Genomic DNA, 4,685 nt, shown 5'->3' with positions numbered 1-4,685 from the left:
AGCACCACTGTCTTCCATGCTCCTACTACGATGGCCCATTACACAACACTTAAAGCATTCCACTGCTTTCCTAATCCAAAATCCAAATTCCTCCAGACAAAAGCATGATGCCTTTAATCCCAGCACTTGGGAGGCAGAAGCAGCAGGCAGATTTCTCTGAGTTCAAGGCCAGCCTGGTCTACAGAGTGAGTTCCAGGACAGCCAAAGCTACAGAGAGAAACCCAGTCTCAAAAAAAAAAAAAAAAAAAAAAAAAAAAAAAAACCATGATCAGATGATCAGGCCTTTCACAGCAATACCCCGGTTCTGTCTTAGTTAGGGCTTCTGGTAATATGAAAAGACAACATGACCATGACAACTCTATTCCACGGACTTCGAGACAGCTGATTCAGGCGACTCCAGGTCAGTCATTTGACATTTCTTCAAAATGACATTTTTGAACTGATCAATCGCTTTTGTGATTTTTTTTTTCTGAGATGAGACTCACTCTATAGCCCAAACCATCTCAGAATTTGTCATATAGCCCAGCTTAGCATTTAACTTAGAGTGACTCTTCTGCCTCAACTTCTCAAGTTTATAGTATAGGCATAAGCCACAGCTTGCTAAAAGTTTAACATCTTTTTTTTTTTTTTGCTTGTTTGTTTTGTTGGTTGTTTTTGAGGCAATGTCTCAAATAATCCAGACTGGTCCTGAGTTCACTGTGGAGCAGGAGTAGTCCTCTTGCCTTGGCCTCCCAGGTGCAGGGATTACAGGCACACACAACCACACTTAGCTCTCTATTTTTCAACTCTTCCCTTTTTTCAACATTTTTATTTGAGGTGTATAAGTGCTTTTTTTTTCTGCATGTATGTGTAAAATGCATGACTGGTGCCCACAGAGGTCAGAAGAGGGCATTGGATCCCATTGAACTGGTGTTACAACCATTTATGAGCCACTGTGTGAGTGCTGGGGACCAAACCTGAGTCCTCTATAAGAACAAAAGATGCTCTCAACCTCCGGGCCATTTCCCTAGCCCTTCAGCACTTTCTTAGTGGAACATAAAGACAGTCATTCTATCTCCAATAAAAATGATACAGCTCCTGTGTTCAAAATAAAGAATTTACTCCAGGCCCATGAAAGGCAGAAATGCAGACAATTCAGGAAATGGTTTATTCAGGCTGTCACAAGAATGAAACCACTCACAGCCAAGAGACAGCAGAGGCAAAGGGAAGGAGACAGTTCCCAGAGGCAGGTAGACGAGCCAGTTTGGAGGCTCCAGCCTTGGGAAAATGGCTGGACAGAAGTGCTAGCTGAGTCATTAGGGGAAGAGGACTCTCAGACATCAGGGTCAGCCCTTTCCGGGAGTGCAAAAGGTCAGACAGACTTCATTCAGGAGACAACAGACTTCACTGTGCTTTTCCCAGGGACACGGGACTCAGCTTTCCATTCCCAGTTCTGTTGAGCCCTCAGAGACAATGTGGGTTGGTTGTTGTTGTTTATTTTTGGTTTTGGAGACAGGGTTTCTCTGTGTATCCCTGGCTGTCCTTGAACTCACTCTGTAGACCAGGCTGACCTGCCTCTGCCTCCTAAGTGCTGGGATTAAAGGTTGTGCCACCACCACCTGGTAAAATGAGGCAATTTTTTTTTTTTTTTTGGTTTTTCGAGACAGGGTTTCTCTGTGGTTTTGGAGCCTGTCCTAGAACTAGCTCTTGTAGACCAGGCTGGTCTCGAACTCACAGAGATTCGCCTGCCTCTGCCTCCCGAGTGCTGGGATTAAAGGCGTGCGCCACCACGGCCCGGCTATGAGGCAATTTTTTAAATGAGGGGTTTTCTTTCTGATTTTTGATATCAGGGATTAGAATTTGGGGCTTTATACATGCCAAACATTCACCCTACCACTGAGTTACACCCCAGACCTACCTAATACATTTTTTTTCTTTTGAGACAAAGTCTCACTAGGTAGTCCTGGCTGGCCTTGAACTGATAGAGACCTGCCTGTCACTGCTTCCCTAGTGTTCAAATTAAAGGCATGCACCATTGAACCTGGAAGAGTTTTTTTAAATTGTTTGTTTAGTGTATGAGAGTGCGTGTGTGTGTGTGTGTGTGTGTGTGTGTGTGTGTGTGTGTGTGTAAGTTGTAGGAGCTGGTTCTCTCCTTCCACTGTATGGGTCCCAGGCTTGGTGGCAATCACCTGTGCCCACTGAGCCATCTTGTTGGGGGCTGCAGACCCCTGACCTCTTGACTTTCTTTGCCTGCCTCAGACCGTTTACCTGTTTGAGTGAACTGAGCAAAACAACTTGTTTTCCTGTGCCTGCAGCTGCTCTGAGCACAAGACCCTTGTGAGTTCCTGATGGCAGGGGAGTGGATTCTGGTGGAGTTTACTGCTGGAAATCCCCAGCGCTGGGGCATGGCTATCAGTTAAGGATCCCTCTATAAGCTTCCCTGGAACACAATAAAGTTGTCATTCTTTTATCAAGGATGACCAGTGTCCCCGTGTCTCTCTGTCTGTGTGCGTGTGTTTTTAAATCTCCAGCCTAGTTCCCAGCTCGTATACCCTCCCATAGTGCAGGCGCTGCACCGTCTTGCTGGTCCCACGTTTGAATCTTTCAATAACTGTCTTTCCGGTCTCCGTTTGTCTATTGTTTGTTGCTGGACAGTCTGAGTGGCTCACATTACCAGAGATCTGCCCGAAATATATTTAGATGATCTTTCCTCATTTGCCAATGACAAACACTTCTCTACTTCTCAATAATTCTTATTTTCCAATTCTATTTTGCTAGTTTAAAAATTGGACAACTTATTGACAAAAATATTAAAGGCTTTCAAATTTAGAGGGTAAGCCCTCGAGTGTTGTTCAGTCCAGACCTTGCTTTGCTAGACATCACCTTGGGTGACTGGCAGCTGGCTGGTCCTGGGTTCAAGGCTGGGGCTCGGGTTGTTCGGTATGGTTTTCTATTGCAGACATACAGCAATAGCGCTCACTGGAAATGCGTTGCTGCTACTGATGGGCGATGCTTCAAGCTATGTTTTTTTGTTTTGTTTTTGTTTTTCACATTCATAGGTTCCCCAAGACCACAGGTGAGTTGTTTTGTAAAAGCATAAAGGGTGGGGGTAGACCTGGGAGTGGGTGGCCCTGGCTCTAGAGAGCAGAAACGGGGCCTCTGAGGTGTCTTCCACACCTGTGCTCTCTGTGGTCTCACTGACCTTGCTGAAGTCCTTGATGTCGTGTCCGTCCCACGTCCTGTCGTCCCTCCCCCCCCCCCCCCCAGGCCTCTCCTGAGCACTGAAGCACGCCGGCTTTGCTCTCCGCTTCACTCTCCCTGGCCATCAGCACCATGTGTCTAGCCTTTTCCTTCTGCTCCAGGTGCCACCTCAGATGCCACCAGGAGCCCCAGGGTGGACAAGGTGGAAAGAGACAGGGCCCAAGTTGCCAGATATGAGGCAAGAGGAGCCAGATCCTCTGTGCGGAGTCTCACTTCATTACATATGCGTATCCCCCTCATTGCATATGTATGATCCCTTCATTGCAAATGCATCTTCTCATTACATATGTATATTACCCTCATTGCATATGTATTTTCTTATCTGCATAGGGACTCCAGTTCACTGATCTCAAAGAGAAGGGTACTGGAATAGTTGCAGGGTGGCCTGGTTACTCTTCCTAACGTGCAGGAAGATGTATTTGACACTGAAGTTCCCTACTAGGGCTGGGTCCATCAGCTTTGGGGCCAGGCAAGGCGCTGGTAGGAATACGTCACAGCTTCTGAGCTGCTATGTCCTCTAGCCAAGCGCATCATCTAAGTCTTCTTCTGTTTTTGGCCAGGATATCTCCCACTGTCTTCCCATTCTCATCCCCAACAATGAAAGAGAGCTGGGGCCCGGAGAGGCCATGATGAAAACAGCACGTCATGCAGCAGTTCTTGGGCAAGCAGAGGAGTTTGCAGGGCTGCACGGTCCCCAGGCCCACAGGCTCAGCACTGTGCGTGGTCACCAGAGGAGCTTGAGGGTCCCTGTGAGTTGGGTTGTGAATGCACCCTCAGCAGGGACTCAAGAGCAGAGTAGGGACAACAGAGGTGGGGGCTGGGACTTTGCTGTCTAGGGATGTTTTGTCATGTATATGAATGTTTTGCCATGTATATGATTTGTCGTGAATATGAACATGCATATTGCATGGATCCTGGTTTCATGGGCACCCCATTTTCCATTCTTTTTGGGTGTGAGGAAGTGGGGGAGTTGAGACAGAGTTTTACAATGTAGCCCTGGCTATTCTGGAACTCACTATGTAGACCAGGTTAGCCTCTAAAATTCATTATTATTGAGTTACAAAGCACATGCCATAATTTCACCCTCGTAATGTGAACAAGCCAGAGGTTTCTGATACATCAGCAAACTTGAGCAGCTACCACTGTCACAACTCTAAACCAACCTCACTGTCCCTGCAAGAAGCTCAGTGCCATCAACAGTCATCCCTTGCTCTCCCCTCTCCCCAGTTCCTGGCAACCATTAACCTGCTTCTGTAGATTCATTACTGCCAGTCAGACACTCCTGTACATACCTGTAGCACAGAACTTGAAAAACTGACTCAGGAGGATCAGGAGTTCAAGGCCAGGCTGGCCTACACAGCAAGACTGTATGTAAAGAGGGAAGGCCAGCATGATAGTTCAGGGCAGTGGTTCTCAACCTTCCATATCCCGCGGCCCTTTAATAC

The 4,685-nt window shown here is 47.0% G+C and overlaps 1 pseudogene; it reads right to left on the bottom strand.

Moving 5' to 3' along the window:
* Positions 1 to 2,805: 2,805 nt before the first annotated feature.
* LOC121450674 lies at positions 2,806 to 4,444 on the bottom strand (annotated as a pseudogene).
* Positions 4,445 to 4,685: the final 241 nt, after the last annotated feature.

The sequence above is a fragment of the Microtus oregoni genome, unplaced genomic scaffold (assembly GCF_018167655.1).
Source record: "Microtus oregoni isolate MIOR12 unplaced genomic scaffold, Mior012 000007F_ref0000211, whole genome shotgun sequence".
NCBI classification, from domain to species: Eukaryota; Metazoa; Chordata; class Mammalia; order Rodentia; family Cricetidae; genus Microtus; species Microtus oregoni.
This window is presented reverse-complemented; position numbering and strand designations above follow the sequence as displayed.